Genomic DNA, 16,244 nt, shown 5'->3' with positions numbered 1-16,244 from the left:
TGGGCCTATAGATGGGAGGACACTGAAAAAATGTGGAGTCTGACATGTTTGCCCTGCAGATGGTAAGAGATCGACATGGAGGTCTGATCCAGACAAAGAAGAAAAGGAAAGAGGACGCCGCAGATCAGAAAATATCCAGTTTTTGTGTTGTGGTATATATTTACTCCTTGTATACCAGTATTATTGGTCATGGAAATTTACCTACTTTAAAGTGTTTCTTACATAAATCAATTTTAGTTTATTTTGTGTGAGATTTGGGTGGAATACCATATGTGACCACATTTTGGAAACTAAACCCCTCAAGTAATATTACAAGGGGTGCAGTGAGCATTTACGCCCCACAGGTGTCTGAAAGATTTTTGGAACGGTGGTCCGTAATATGAAAAATAAAATTTTACATATGCACAGCCTACTGTTCTTAAAATTTGTTGAACACCAGTGCAGTGTAAATACTCACTGCACCCCTTGTTGCATTTCTTGAGGGGTGTGGTTTCCGAAATGGGGTCAAATGTGGTTGTTTTTACTATTGCGTTTATTTTAGAACCTCTGCAAGGATGCATGTGCAAATCATTAATTTAGGCCTCAAATGAACATGGTGCTCTCTCACTCCTGAGCCCTGTTGTGTGCCCACAGATCGCTTTACATCCACATATGAGGTATATCCGTACTTGAGAGAAATTGTGTTACAAATTTTGGCGGTCTTTTTCTTCTTTTACTGCTTGTGGTAATTAAAAGTATGCGTCAACTGCAGCATATTAGTGTAAAAAAAATTTTTTTTTTACACTAACATGCTAGTGCAACCCCCAACTTTTCTTTTTCATAAGGGGCAAAAGGAAAAAAGTCCCCCAAAATTTGTAACCCTATTTTTTCCAAGTACAGATATACCCTATATGTGGATGCAAAGCAATCTTCCAAAAATCTGTCAAATGCAAGTGGGGTATAAATGTTAATTGCAGTGGTGCAGTTTCCAAACTGGGGTGACTTGTGGGGGGTTACCGCTGTTCTGACACCATGGGGGCTGTGTAAAGGCAACATGGCCCCCAACTTACATCCACATATGAGGTATTTCCAGAATCAAGAGAAATTGGGTAACAAATTTTATGGTGCTTTTTCTGCGTTAACCCCTTGTAAAAATAAAAAATCAGGAGTTACAATAGAATTTAAATTTTTTATTTTTACGACCCACTGTAACAAAAACTTGGCAAACACCTAGGACATCCCAAATAAAATGAAAAATGGTCGACTACAGCGAGCGGAGAGAAGCAAGCGAGACCCAAACCAATAAAGTCTCAAAAAAGTAAAGTGTGGTAAGCGGGGTGAGGCAATGGTGTTGCAGGGTCTGGTGGCATTAACCCTGTGGGGTAAGGTGGTATTAACCCCTAATTTGTCGTGACACCAGGGTGCGATTGTTTTCTGTAGAAGGCCCTGCCGACAACCAGCCCAAAAACGGCAGGAAATAATTGAATGTCCACAGCAGGAATTATGAGATAACTGGAACTTTTACTTAAACTTCTCATGGAACAGTCTTTACAATGATGCAGTTTCCCTAGAGGCAACCGGGATGCAGGATACCTTGCAGGCTTGCTGGGACTTGTAGTATTGAGATTTCTGCCGGCCACTGTGCTACTAATTGTATGATTGAGTTGAATAGTAGTCACTAGGAATTTGTAGATATAACTTGATAACTCATGTTTTGAAGTGGCTGCAGGTTCTTTAGGCTTTGGCCTAGCTGAGATGAATTGAGTAGTATATGCTGATTGCGCTTGCTTGAGTGCCAGGAATTAAGTGAATTTAGAGACTACAGCCCCTTATATTCTAAGGAGGCTGGATTACAGCACATTGGTTGCAAAACCTGTAGGTCCTGTACCCAGGGAACTCTGGGTACATCACATGACAGTATCACATGACCCAGGAAGGTCCTATACACTTGTACAACTTTATATACACTGAACAATATACACTCAATCAATCAATCAATACAATCAATCACCTATAAAAAGACACAGGTATGATAACATGTCCCTTATACATGCTACAGACGCTAATATATATAACACTCTAGGGCCAGAACTACTTGTCTCAGGGATTATAAAACCGCAGTAGAAAAAAGAACAAAAGAAAAGATGGAACCCATTGAGATATAGATGATAGGGATTTTTATTTCTATTGTAGTGCAGTGTATTATCCCTCCCAGGATGATGTTGACAGACACTATTGTTAGGTTTTTGGGGGTTTTGTGTTTGCAATGTTTGGGGTAGGAAATTTAGGATAGAGGTTAACCATGTTGCGGTGGGAATTGCTAAACTAAAAATTAATAACAGAAATACAGTTTGCCCCCGAGGTTCCAAAGCACAGAATGCACTTCAGATTAACAGCCGAAGCATCGTAGGGGGACCCATTCTAATGGAGACAATGTCCTCCACCCGTTTCCAGAACATTGAGGGGCCACTCAAAGAAAGGGGCAGTTGAGCTTGAGCCACAGATGGTTGTCTCCATTCTGTATTTCTGTTTTATAATCAACATAATGTATTTTTCATAGTTTTAAATGGCAATAATCAGTTATAGTATGTGATTTATTACATTAACTTATAGATTTTTCTTTACAGTACAGTTATGTCTTAAATCTACGGTAGGTCTATTGAAAAAGGGATTACTACAAATAAAAAACAGATATTAGAAATCATAAATGTTCCTAATCTCTGTACCTGAGACATGGTTGTGTTATATAAGAAGCTGTCTATAGACGATATACTTATTAAAAACACATATATCTTCATGTATAAGGTAGAGACTATGACATCTTTGCAGGTTTAGATGTTGTATCTAGCCTGATTGTTATCAGTAATTAATATAAATATTAATTACCTGTCTCTTTGTTCCTTTCCTGCAGCTGACGGGGGTATAGGTCCCTTTCACCCTCTCACCGGGCATCAATCACCTATAAAAAGACACAGGTATGATAACATGTCCCTTATACATGCTACAGACGCTAATATATCTAACACTCTAGGGCCAGAACTACTTGTCTCAGGGATTATAAAACCGCATTAGAAAAAAGAACAAAAGAAAAGATGGAACCCATTGAGAAATAGATGATAGGGATTTTTATTTCTATTGTAGTGCAGTGTATTATCCCTCCCAGGATGATGTTGACAGACACTATTGGTAGGTTTTTGGGGGTTTTGTGTTTGCAATGTTTGGGGTATGTGTTATTTTTTGTTTCTTTATTTATAAATTTTAAGGGTAATATATGTTTTTTTATTTTTGGGGAAGGGGGCAGGAGCAAAATATTTGATAAATTATTATTGTTTATTTGTTTTTTAATAAAAAACTGTTATTTTTGTTGTTATTATTATTCATCAACTTCATCAATATTTTATATATTTTTATTTGGCAAAATATTTCTTGGAATGTCTTTTATCAATTTTGTGCAGAAATTTAGGATAGAGGTTAACCATGTTGCGGTGGGAATTGCTAAACTAAAAATTAATAACAGAAATACAGTTTGCCCCCGAGATTCCAAAGCACAGAATGCACTTCAGATCAACAGCCGAAGCATCTTAGGGGGACCTATTCTAATGGAGACAATGTCCTCCACCCGTTTCCAGAACATTGAGGGGCCACTCAAAGAAATGGGCAGTCGAGCTTGAGCCACAGACGGTTGTCTCCATTCTGTATTTCTGTTTTATAATCAACATAATGTATTTTTCATAGTTTTAAATGGCAATAATCAGTTATAGTATGGGATTAATTACATTAACTTATAGATTTTTCTTTACAGTACAGTTATGTCTTAAATTTGCGGTCAGTCTATTGAAAAAGGGATTACTACAAATAAAAAACAGATATTAGAAATCATAAATGTTCCTAATCTCTGTACCTGAGACATGGTTGTGTTATATAAGAAGCTGTCTATAGACGATATACTTATTAAAAACACATATATCTTCATGTATAAGGTAGAGACTATGACATCTTTGCAGGTTTAGATGTTGTATCTAGCCTGATTGTTATCAGTAATTAATATAAATATTAATTACCTGTCTCTTTGTTCCTTTCCTGCAGCTGACGGAGGTATAGGTCCCTTTCACCCTCTCACCGGGCATCAATCACCTATAAAAAGACACAGGTATGATAACATGTCCCTTATACATGCTACAGACGCTAATATATCTAACACTCTAGGGCCAGAACTACTTGTCTCAGGGATTATAAAACCGCATTAGAAAAAAGAACAAAAGAAAAGATGGAACCCATTGAGATATAGATGATAGGGATTTATATTTCTATTGCAGTGCAGTGTATTATCCCTCCCAGGATGATGTTGACAGAGACTATTGTTAGGTTTTTGGGGGTTTTGTGTTTGTAATGTTTGGGGTATGTGTTATTTTTTGTTTCTTTATTCATAAATTTTAAGGGTAATATATGTTTTTTTATTTTTGGGGGAAGGGGGCAGGAGCAAAATATTTTATAAATTATTTTAGTTTTTTTGTTTTTTAATCAAAAACTGTTATTTTTGTTGTTATTATTATTCATCAGTTTCATCAATATTTTATATATTTTTATTTGGTAAAATATTTCTTGGAATGTCTGTTATCAATTTTGTGCAGAAATTTAGGATAGAGGTTAACCATGTTGCGGTGGGAATTGCTAAACTAAAAATTAATAACAGAAATACAGTTTGCCCCCGAGGTTCCAAAGCACAGAATGCACTTCAGATCAACAGCCGAAGCATCGTAGGGGGACCCATTCTAATGGAGACAATGTCCTCCACCCGTTTCCACAACATTAAGGGGCCACTCAAAGAAAGGGGCAGTCGAGCTTGAGCCACAGACGGTTGTCTCCATTCTGTATTTCTGTTTTATAATCAACATAATGTATTTTTCATAGTTTTAAATGGCAATAATCAGTTATAGTATGTGATTTATTACATTAACTTATAGATTTTTCTTTACAGTACAGTTATGTCTTAAATCTGCGGTCAGTCTATTGAAAAAGGGATTACTACAAATAAAAAACAGATATTAGAAATCATAAATGTTCCCAATCTCTGTACCTGAGACACAGTTGTGTTATATAAGAAGCTGTCTATAGACGATATACTTATTAAAAACACATATATCTTCATGTATAAGGTAGAGACTATGACATCTCTGCAGGTCTAGATGTTATATCTAGCCTGATTGTTATCAGTAATTAATATAAATATTAATTACCTGTCTCTTGGTTCCTTTCCTGCAGCTGACGGGGGTATAGGTCACTTTCACCTTCTCACCGGGCATCAATCACCTATAAAAAGACACAGGTATGATAACATGTCCCTTATACATGCTACAGACGCTAATATATATAACACTCTAGGGCCAGAACTACTTGTCTCAGGGATTATAAAACCGCATTAGAAAAAAGAACAAAAGAAAAGATGGAACCCATTGAGATATAGATGATAGGGATTTTTATTTCTATTGTAGTGCAGTGTATTATCCCTCCCAGGATGATGTTGACACAGGGGCGGACATATCACTTGTTCAGCCGGTTCGGCTGCACAGGGGCCCAGCGTGTTAGGGGGCCCACCTAGTGGCCCAGGTCACAGTCTGGGCCCCTGCAGGGCCCCCTGCCAGTACTTCATACTAAATGCTGCAGCAACAGGTCCCGGACCTGCCGCTGACAGCAGTAATTTACCTTTAAACCGGCCGGGCGAGACGGACAGGCCAGGTGCCGTCATCAGGGGGGTACAACCGGTACCCCAGTAAGGGGCCCGGACCCTCAGGGAGGCCCAACTGGCCCCAACACTCTTTCTTGCGAGTCAGTGAGTGACTGTCACTCACTGACGGCTGGGGGGGGGGAGTCTTACTGTACACTGACTGACTACATCATATTCTTTTTTCTTATGTTCCAGCCCTGCCCTGTCTGTTGCCCAGACTGGCCAGCGAGGCTGGAGCGAGAGGGAGCGCCGTCCGGAGGGCAGCACTCTGTCACTTTATAATGTCAGGGGCTGCAGTTGGTATGAGACATGCCTGTGCGCGGCTCTCAGTTACCAGCAGGGCCTGTAGTAGCAGCTGGCCAGTGACGTCAGATCACGTGTTCCTCCTCTTCCTGCCCACTGCCTGCAATAGAGGAGCGGAGCAGCAGACTACACTGCACACAGGTACTTACTTGTATGGGGGCAGTGTATGATGGCTGTGTATGTGTGTGTGTGTGTGTGTGTGTGTGTATATGGGGACAAAGTGTGTGTGTATGATGGCTGTCTATGTGTATATAGAAGCTGTGTATGTTTATATAGAAGCTGTGTATGTGTATATAGAAGCTGTCTATGTATATATAGAAGCTGTGTATGTGTATGATGGCCATGTGTGTGGATAAATGGGCAGTGTGTGTATATAGAAGCTGTATACGTGTATATAGAAGCTGTGTATGTTTATATAGAAGCTGTGTATGTGTATATAGAAGCTGTGTATGTGTATGATGGCCATGTGTGTATACAGGGGCAGTGTGTGTATATAGAGGCAGTGTATTTATTTATGGCCATGTGTGTATGATGGCAGTGTGTGTCTATATAGTGGCAGTGTATATGCATATAGAAGCTGTGTTTGTGTATGATGGCCATGTATGTATAAAGGGGCAGTGTGTGTCTATATAGTGGCAGTGTATGTGTATATAGTGGCTGTATATGTGTGTATGATGGCAGTGTGTGTCTATATAGTGGCAGTGTATGTGTATAGTGGCTGTATATGTGTGTATGATGGCAGTGTGTGTATATATAGTGGCAGTGTATGTGTATATAGTGGCTGTATATGTGTGTATGATGGCCGTGTGTGTCTATATAGTGGCAGTGTTTGTGTATAGTGGCTGATATGTGTGTATGATGGCAGTGTGTGTCTATATAGTGGCAGTGTATATGCATATAGAAGCTGTGTATGTGTATGATGGCCATGTGTGTATAAAGGGGCAGTGTGTGCATATAGCAGCTGTGTATGTGTGTATGATGGCTGTGTGTGTATATAGAGGCAGTGTATATATTTATGATGCATGTGTGTATATAGAGGCAGTGTATGTGCATATAGAAGCTGTGTATGATGGCCATGTGTGTGTGTATATAGGGGTAGTGTGTGTGTATGTGTTATGGCCGCCATCAGAACAGTTATGTTGTATGCACTCTATGGGTTAAATGCCATTCATTTGATAGCATGCAGTAAGAGACTGAGAATGTAGTCTGCCAGAGAGAGGATTTATGCATTGATGTTTTGGAGTGTGCTAAAACTCTCAATAATATACTAATAATGAGTGTGACTACAAAACTAACACTACTAATTCTGAATACATGCAAATACATAAAATAACTGACAAGGATTCCTGCGATGGACATGGAACACATGATTGTATATAAGACTAACACATTGATGTTGAAAATTGGAAGTTCACTCAGGCAAGTGTGCATATATGGTTGGTGTGAACAGGTGGCAAGTATTAATATGGCTACTAAGATGGTGGCCGGAAATAGATGCAGATATGTATAAATACAGTTCTATTCACTTTCTTTTTTGATATATGGTTTTTAGAAGAAGTATTAAAAGTGAGGTTTTAAAGTCTCAGATTATGTATTCAGTGCCATATACAGTCATAATGGTAAATGTTGGCACCCCTGAAATTTTTCAAGAAAAATAAGTATTTCTCACAGAAAAGGATTGCAGTAACACATGTTTTGCTATACACATGTTTATTCCCTTTGTGTGTATTAGAACTAAACCAAAAAAGGGAGGAAAAAAAGCAAATTGGACATAATGTCACACCAAACTCCAAAAATGGTCTGGACAAAATTATTGGCACCCTTAACTTAATATTTGGTCGCACACCCTTTGGAAAAAATAACTGAAATCAGTGTCTTCCTATAACCATCAATAAGCTTCTTACACCTCACAGCCGGAGTGTTGGACCACTCTTCCTTTGCAAACTGCTCCAGGTCTCTTATTGGAAGAGGCGCCTTTTCCCAACAGTAATTTAAGGATCTCTCCACAGGTGTTCAATGATATTTAGATCTGGACTCATTGCTGGCCACTTCAGAACTCTCCAGCGCTTTGTTGCCATCAATTTCTGGGGGCTTTTTGACGTATGTTTGGGGTCATTGTCCTGCTGGAAGACCCAAGATCTCGGACGCAGACCCAGCTTTCTGACACTGGGCTGTACAGTGCGACCCAAAATCTGTTGGTAATCCTCAGATTTCATGATGTCTTGTACACATTCAAGGCCCCCAGTGCCAGAGGCAGCAAAACAACCCCAAAACATCATTGACCTCCACCATATGTCACTGTAGGTACTGTGCTCTTTTCTTTGTAGGCCTCATTCCGTTTTCGGTAAACAGTAGAATGATGTGCTTAACCAAAAAGCTCTATCTTGGTCTCATCTGTCCACAAGACGTTTTCCCAGAAGGATTTTGGTTAATCAAGTTCATTTTGGCAAAATGTAGTCTTGCTTTTTTATGTCTCAGTGTCAGCAGTGGGGTCCTCCTGGGTCCCCTCCATAGCGTTTCATTTCATTTAAATGTCGACTGATAGTTCGCGCTGACTCTGATGCTCCCTGAGCCTGCAGGACAGCTTGAATATCTTTGGAACTTGTTTGGGTCTGCTTATCCACCATCCGGACTATCCTGCGTTTACACCTTTAATTAATTTTTCTCTTCCATCCATGCCCAGGGAGATTATCTACAGTGCCATGGGTTGTAAACTTCTTGATAATGTTGCGCACTGTGGACAAAGGAAAATCTAGATCTCTGGAGATGGATTTGTAACCTTTAGATTGTTGATATTTTTCCACGATTTTGGTTCTCAAGTCCTCAGACAGTTCTTCTCCTCTTTCTGTTGTCCATGCTTAGTGTGGCACACACAGACACACAATGCAAAGACTAAGTGAACTTCTCTCCTTTTTATCTGCTTTCAGGTGTGATTTTGATATTGCCCACACCTGTTACTTGCCCCAGGTGAGTTTAAAGGAACATCACATGCTTGAAACAATCTTATTTATCCACAATTTTGAAAGGGTTCCAATAATTTGTGACATTAAAGTATGACATTATGTCCAATTTGCTTTTTTCCTCCCTTTTTTGGGGGTTAGTTCCAATACACACAAAGGGAATAAACATGTGTATAGCAAAACATGTGTTACTGCAATCCTGTTCTGTGAGAATTTTATAGAAAAATTTCAGGGGTGCCAACATTTACGGCCATGACTATATGTGTGTATTGGCGCTGTGTATGAGTATATAGAGGCTGTGTACGCATATGAGGCTGTATATGTGTATTTCCTTAAGGTTGCAGGGTGTAAATGTACGTCCTGCCCCCCTCCAGCTCTGTGCTTCATAACCGGTTGGTTAGAGCTGGGACATGTGGCTAATGCCAGAGTTCACCAATCAGGGTGATGTCCAGCATTAACCACATTAGATGCCACAATCAAAGTTCATTGCAGCATCTAAAAGTATGAAAATAGGTTGCCAGATAGCCCAGAGGAGCTGATCAGGACCACAGCAAAATTGTGGTGTCCCGATCAACTCAGCGGAGGGTACCTATCTGCCTCCGGCTCGTCTGATCTGTGCATCTTTTAGTGCAGAAAGCTTCAACAGCCTGTAGTAAGGTAGCGCCAATAACACTGATCAATTCTGTGCTATGGCACAGCATTGATAAGTATATGCAATCTAAAAATTACTTGGGGGCGGGGAGGGGTTGAAGGAGGCCTTGACCTGTGTAAGGGGCCCCAACATTTCTGACGGCAGCCCTGATGTGGGTGTGTCAGCTGTGTAATAATGATGAGGTGCTTAAGGTATATGGGGTGATGAGGAGACTGAGGATGGAGTGCGTGGGGTGTATGGGGGTGATGAGGAGACTGAGGATGGAGTGCATGGGGTGATGAGGAGACTGAGGATGGAGTGCATGGGGTGTATGGGGTGATGAGGAGACTGAGGATGGAGTGCATGGGGTGATGAGGAGACTGAGGATGGAGTGCATGGGGTGATGAGGAGACTGAGGATGGAGTGCATGGGGTGTATGGGGTGATGAGGAGACTGAGGATGGAGTGCATGTGGTGATGATGAGACTGAGGATGGGGTGCGTGGGGTGATGAGGAGACTGAGGATGGAGTGCATGGGGTGATGAGGAGACTGAGGATGGGGTGTGTGGGGTATATGGGGTGATGAGGAGACTGAGGATGGGGTGTGTGGGGTATATGGGGTGATGAGGAGACTGAGGATGGAGTGCGTGGGGTGTATGGGATGATTCAGTGGTTGGTAGAGTATTTGTCAGTATTATATTCATGGAGTACAGTGGTTGGCAGTATTATATTAATGGAGTACAGTGGTTGGCAGTATTATATTAATAGAGTACAGTGGTTGGCAGTATTATATTCAGGGGTACAGTATTTGGCAGTATTATATTCAGGGGTACAGTGGTTAGCAGTATTATATTCAGGGGTACAGTGGTTGGCATTATTCAGGGGGTACAGTGGTTGGCAGTATTATATTCAGGTGGTACAGTATTTGGCAAGGTTATAATGATTATTGTCATCATACAGAGGATGAGGATCTACTGACAAATTAAGGAACCAATGATGTCCAGGTGTCAGACTCTGCAGAGAAGATGGAAGAAATCCTGGTGTCTGGACCAGATGAAGAAAAAAAATAAAGACAACAGAAAAGACGTCACTCAGGTCAGTGATATCATTGTGTATTTTCCTAACTGTCCCATCAGAGATGTAGTCACTGATATCATTGTGTAGTCTCCTGACTGTCCCATCAGCTGTAGTCACTTCAGACATGATGGGAGTTGCAGCTTTCCAACATCTGGGCAGCCACTTGAACCAAGGTGATTGGTGGGGGTCCCATGAGTCAGACCCCCACTATAAAAATGGGTTGTTTATTTTAAAATGCCTGGGCCCATTTTTGGTCCCAGTCTGGCCCTGCCTGTAAGTCACTTCTATTACTAAGGAGCCAAGGAACCAGGGGGTGCCAAGGGGTGTCGTACTAAGTCAAGGGGTGCGAGTGTAAAGGGGAGCACTGCCCTCTGCCTGCCAGCTAGATAAGGGTCAGGCTGACTCAGGGGAGTACTCATGGGGCCTGGTCCGCACACTGAGAGGGACAGGGGCCACCCGGAGCCCACCTCAGGAGCCGTTCCATCCACCTGTGGTGGACAAGGCAAGTGGCGACACTACACGGGCGGGGTAAGTGGAGGCACTCCGGTGGGGTCTAGGTACATGAGGGGGCACAGTGCTGGTGGTGGTGGGGGGGGGGGGCAGGCACATTCTTTGCACAGGGGCCCTCTGCTGTCTGTGTCCGCCCCTGTGTTGACAAATACTATTGTTAGGTTTTTGGGCGTTTTGTGTTTGCAATGTTTGGGGTATGTGTTATTTTTTGTTAGAGACTATGACATCTTTGCAGGTTTAGATGTTGTATCTAGCCTGATTGTTATCAGTAATTAATATAAATATTAATTACCTGTCTCTTTGTTCCTTTCCTGCAGCTAACGGGGGTATAGGTCCCTTTCACCCTCTCACCGGGCATCAATCACCTATAAAAAGACACAGGTATGATAACATGTCCCTTATACATGCTACAGACGCTAATATATCTAACACTCTAGGGCCAGAACTACTTGTCTCAGGGATTATAAAACCGCATTAGAAAAAAGAACAAAAGAAAAGATGGAACCCATTGAGATATAGATGATAGGGATTTTTATTTCTATTGCAGTGCAGTGTATTATCCCTCCCAGGATGATGTTGACAGAGACTATTGTTAGGTTTTTGGGGGTTTTGTGTTTGCAATGTTTGGTGTATGTGTTATTTTTTGTTTCTTTATTCATAAATTTTAAGGGTAATATATGTTTTTTTTATTTTTGGGGGAAGGGGGCAGGAGCAAAATATTTTATAAATTATTTTAGTTTTTTTGTTTTTTAATCAAAAACTGTTATTTTTGTTGTTATTATTTTTATTCATCAATTTCATCAATATTTTATATATTTTTATATGGCAAAATATTTCTTGGAATGTCTTTTATCAATTTTGTGCAGAAATTTCGGATAGAGGTTAACCATGTTGCGTCGGGAATTGCTAAACTAAAAATTAATAACAGAAATACAGTTTGCCCCCGAGGTTCCAAAGCACAGAATGCACTTCAGATCAACAGCCGAAGCATCGTAGGGGGACCCATTCTAATGGAGACAATGTCCCCCACCCGTTTCCACAACATTGAGGGGCCACTCAAAGAAAGGGGCAGTCGAGCTTGAGCCACAGACGGTTGTTTCCATTCTATATTTCTGTTTTATAATCAACATAATGTATTTTTCATAGTTTTAAATGGCAATAATCAGTTATAGTATGTGATTTATTACATTAACTTATAGATTTTTCTTTACAGTACAGTTATGTCTTAAATCTGCGGTCAGTCTATTGAAAAAGGGATTACTACAAATAAAAAACAGATATTAGAAAACATAAATGTTCCTAATCTCTGTACCTGAGACACAGTTGTGTTATATAAGAAGCTGTCTATAGACGATATACTTATTAAAAACACATATATCTTCATGTATAAGGTAGAGACTATGACATCTTTGCAGATTTAGATGTTGTATCTAGCCTGATTGTTATCAGTAATTAATATAAATATTAATTACCTGTCTCTTTGTTCCTTTCCTGCAGCTGACGGGGGTATAGGTCCCTTTCACCCTCTCACCGGGCATTAATCACCTATAAAAAGACACAGGTATGATAACATGTCCCTTATACATGCTACAGACGCTAATATATATAACACTCTAGGGCCAGAACTACTTGTCTCAGGGATTATAAAACCGCATTAGAAAAAAGAACAAAAGAAAAGATGGAACCCATTGAGATATAGATGATAGGGATTTTTATTTCTATTGCAGTGCAGTGTATTATCCCTCCCAGGATGATGTTGACAGAGACTATTGTTAGGTTTTTGGGGTTTTTTTGTTTGCAATGTTTGGGGTATGTGTTATTTTTTGTTTCTTTATTCATAAATTTTAAGGGTAATATATGTTTTTTTATTTTTGGGGGAAGGGGGCAGGAGCAAAATATTTTATAAATTATTTAAGTTTTTTTGTTTTTTAATCAAAAACTGTTATTTTTGTTGTTATTATTATTCATCAATTTCATCAATATTTTATATATTTTTATTTGGCAAAATATTTCTTGGAATGTCTGTTATCAATTTTGTGCAGAAATTTCGGATAGAGGTTAACCATGTTGCGTCGGGAATTGCTAAACTAAAAATTAATAACAGAAATACAGTTTGCCCCCGAGGTTCCAAAGCACAGAATGCACTTCAGATCAACAGCCGAAGCATCGTAAGGGGACCCATTCTAATGGAGACAATGTCCTCCACCCGTTTCCACAACATTGAGTGGCCACTCAAAGAAAGGGGCAGTCGAGCTTGAGCCACAGACGGTTGTTTCCATTCTGTATTTCTGTTTTATAATCAACATAATGTATTTTTCATAGTTTTAAATGGCAATAATCAGTTATAGTATGTGATTTATTACATTAACTTATAGATTTTTCTTTACAGTACAGTTATGTCTTAAATTTGCGGTCAGTCTATTGAAAAAGGGATTACTACAAATAAAAAACAGATATTAGAAAACATAAATGTTCCTAATCTCTGTACCTGAGACACAGTTGTGTTATATAAGAAGCTGTCTATAGACGATATACTTATTAAAAACACATATATCTTCATGTATAAGGTAGAGACTATGACATCTTTGCAGATTTAGATGTTGTATCTAGCCTGATTGTTATCAGTAATTAATATAAATATTAATTACCTGTCTCTTTGTTCCTTTCCTGCAGCTGACGGGGGTATAGGTCCCTTTCACCCTCTCACCGGGCATTAATCACCTATAAAAAGACACAGGTATGATAACATGTCCCTTATACATGCTACAGACGCTAATATATATAACACTCTAGGGCCAGAACTACTTGTCTCAGGGATTATAAAACCGCATTAGAAAAAAGAACAAAAGAAAAGATGGAACCCATTGAGATATAGATGATAGGGATTTTTATTTCTATTGCAGTGCAGTGTATTATCCCTCCCAGGATGATGTTGACAGAGACTATTGTTAGGTTTTTGGGGGTTTTGTGTTTGCAATGTTTGGGGTATGTGTTATTTTTTGTTTCTTTATTCATAAATTTTAAGGGTAATATATGTTTTTTTATTTTTGGGGGAAGGGGGCAGGAGCAAAATATTTTATAAATTATTTTAGTTTTTTTGTTTTTTAATCAAAAACTGTTATTTTTGTTGTTATTATTATTATTCATCAATTTCATCAATATTTTATATATTTTTATTTGGCAAAATATTTCTTGGAATGTCTGTTATCAATTTTGTGCAGAAATTTCGGATAGAGGTTAACCATGTTGCGTCGGGAATTGCTAAACTAAAAATTAATAACAGAAATACAGTTTGCCCCCGAGGTTCCAAAGCACAGAATGCACTTCAGATCAACAGCCGAAGCATCGTAAGGGGACCCATTCTAATGGAGACAATGTCCTCCACCCGTTTCCACAACATTGAGTGGCCACTCAAAGAAAGGGGCAGTCGAGCTTGAGCCACAGACGGTTGTTTCCATTCTGTATTTCTGTTTTATAATCAACATAATGTATTTTTCATAGTTTTAAATGGCAATAATCAGTTATAGTATGTGATTTATTACATTAACTTATAGATTTTTCTTTACAGTACAGTTATGTCTTAAATCTGCGGTCAGTCTATTGAAAAAGGGATGACTACAAATAAAAAACAGATATTAGAAAACATAAATGTTCCTAATCTCTGTACCTGAGACACAGTTGTGTTATATAAGAAGCTGTCTATAGACGATATACTTATTAAAAACACATATATCTTAATGTATAAGGTAGAGACTATGACATCTCTGCAGGTATAGATGTTATATCTAGCCTGATTGTTATCAGTAATCAATATAAATATTAATGACCTGTCTCTTTGTTCCTTTCCTGCAGCTGACGGGGGTATAGGTCCCTTTCACCCTCTCACCGGGCATTAATCACCTATAAAAAGACACAGGTATGATAACATGTCCCTTATACATGCTACAGACGCTAATATATCTAACACTCTAGGGCCAGAACTACTTGTCTCAGGGATTATAAAACCGCATTAGAAAAAAGAACAAAAGAAAAGATGGAACCCATTGAGGTATAGATGATAGGGATTTTTATTTCTATTGTAGTGCAGTGTATTATCCCTCCCAGGATGATGTTGACAGAGACTATTGTTAGGTTTTTGGGGGTTTTGTGTTTGCAATGTTTGGGGTATGTGTTATTTTTTGTTTCTTTATTCATAAATTTTAAGGGTAATATATGTTTTTTTATTTTTGGGGAAGGGGGCAGGAGCAAAATATTTGATAAATTATTATTGTTTATTTGTTTTTTAATCAAAAACTGTTATTTTTGTTGTTATTATTATTCATCAACTTCATCAATATTTTATATATTTTTATTTGGCAAAATATTTCTTGGAATGTCTTTTATCAATTTTGTGCAGAAATTTAGGATAGAGGTTAACCATGTTGCGGTGGGAATTGCTAAACTAAAAATTAATAACAGAAATACAGTTTGCCCCCGAGATTCCAAAGCACAGAATGCACTTCAGATCAACAGCCGAAGCATCTTAGGGGGACCCATTCTAATGGAGACAATGTCCTCCACCCGTTTCCAGAACATTGAGGGGCCACTCAAAGAAATGGGCAGTCGAGCTTGAGCCACAGACGGTTGTCTCCATTCTGTATTTCTGTTTTATAATCAACATAATGTATTTTTCATAGTTTTAAATGGCAATAATCAGTTATAGTATGGGATTAATTACATTAACTTATAGATTTTTCTTTACAGTACAGTTATGTCTTAAATTTGCGGTCAGTCTATTGAAAAAGGGATTACTACAAATAAAAAACAGATATTAGAAATCATAAATGTTCCTAATCTCTGTACCTGAGACATGGTTGTGTTATATAAGAAGCTGTCTATAGACGATATACTTATTAAAAACACATATATCTTCATGTATAAGGTAGAGACTATGACATCTTTGCAGGTTTAGATGTTGTATCTAGCCTGATTGTTATCAGTAATTAATATAAATATTAATTACCTGTCTCTTTGTTCCTTTCCTGCAGCTGACGGAGGTATAGGTCCCTTTCACCCTCTCA

The 16,244-nt window shown here is 38.9% G+C and overlaps 1 long non-coding RNA gene across 1 annotated transcript in view; it reads right to left on the bottom strand.

Moving 5' to 3' along the window:
- The window catches only part of LOC130305852 (uncharacterized), a 46,175-nt gene extending 43,235 nt beyond the window's left edge, over positions 1-2,940 (bottom strand). Inside the window, exon 1 of the long non-coding RNA XR_008855280.1 lies at positions 2,866-2,940. This is a non-coding gene — a long non-coding RNA (uncharacterized LOC130305852). The remainder of the gene's footprint in view (positions 1-2,865) is intronic.
- Positions 2,941-16,244: the final 13,304 nt, after the last annotated feature.

Source organism: Hyla sarda, unplaced genomic scaffold, assembly GCF_029499605.1.
Source record: "Hyla sarda isolate aHylSar1 unplaced genomic scaffold, aHylSar1.hap1 scaffold_1334, whole genome shotgun sequence".
Classification (NCBI taxonomy): domain Eukaryota; kingdom Metazoa; phylum Chordata; class Amphibia; order Anura; family Hylidae; genus Hyla; species Hyla sarda.
Note: the sequence above shows the minus strand (reverse complement) of the source record. Positions and strands in the feature narration are given on the sequence as shown.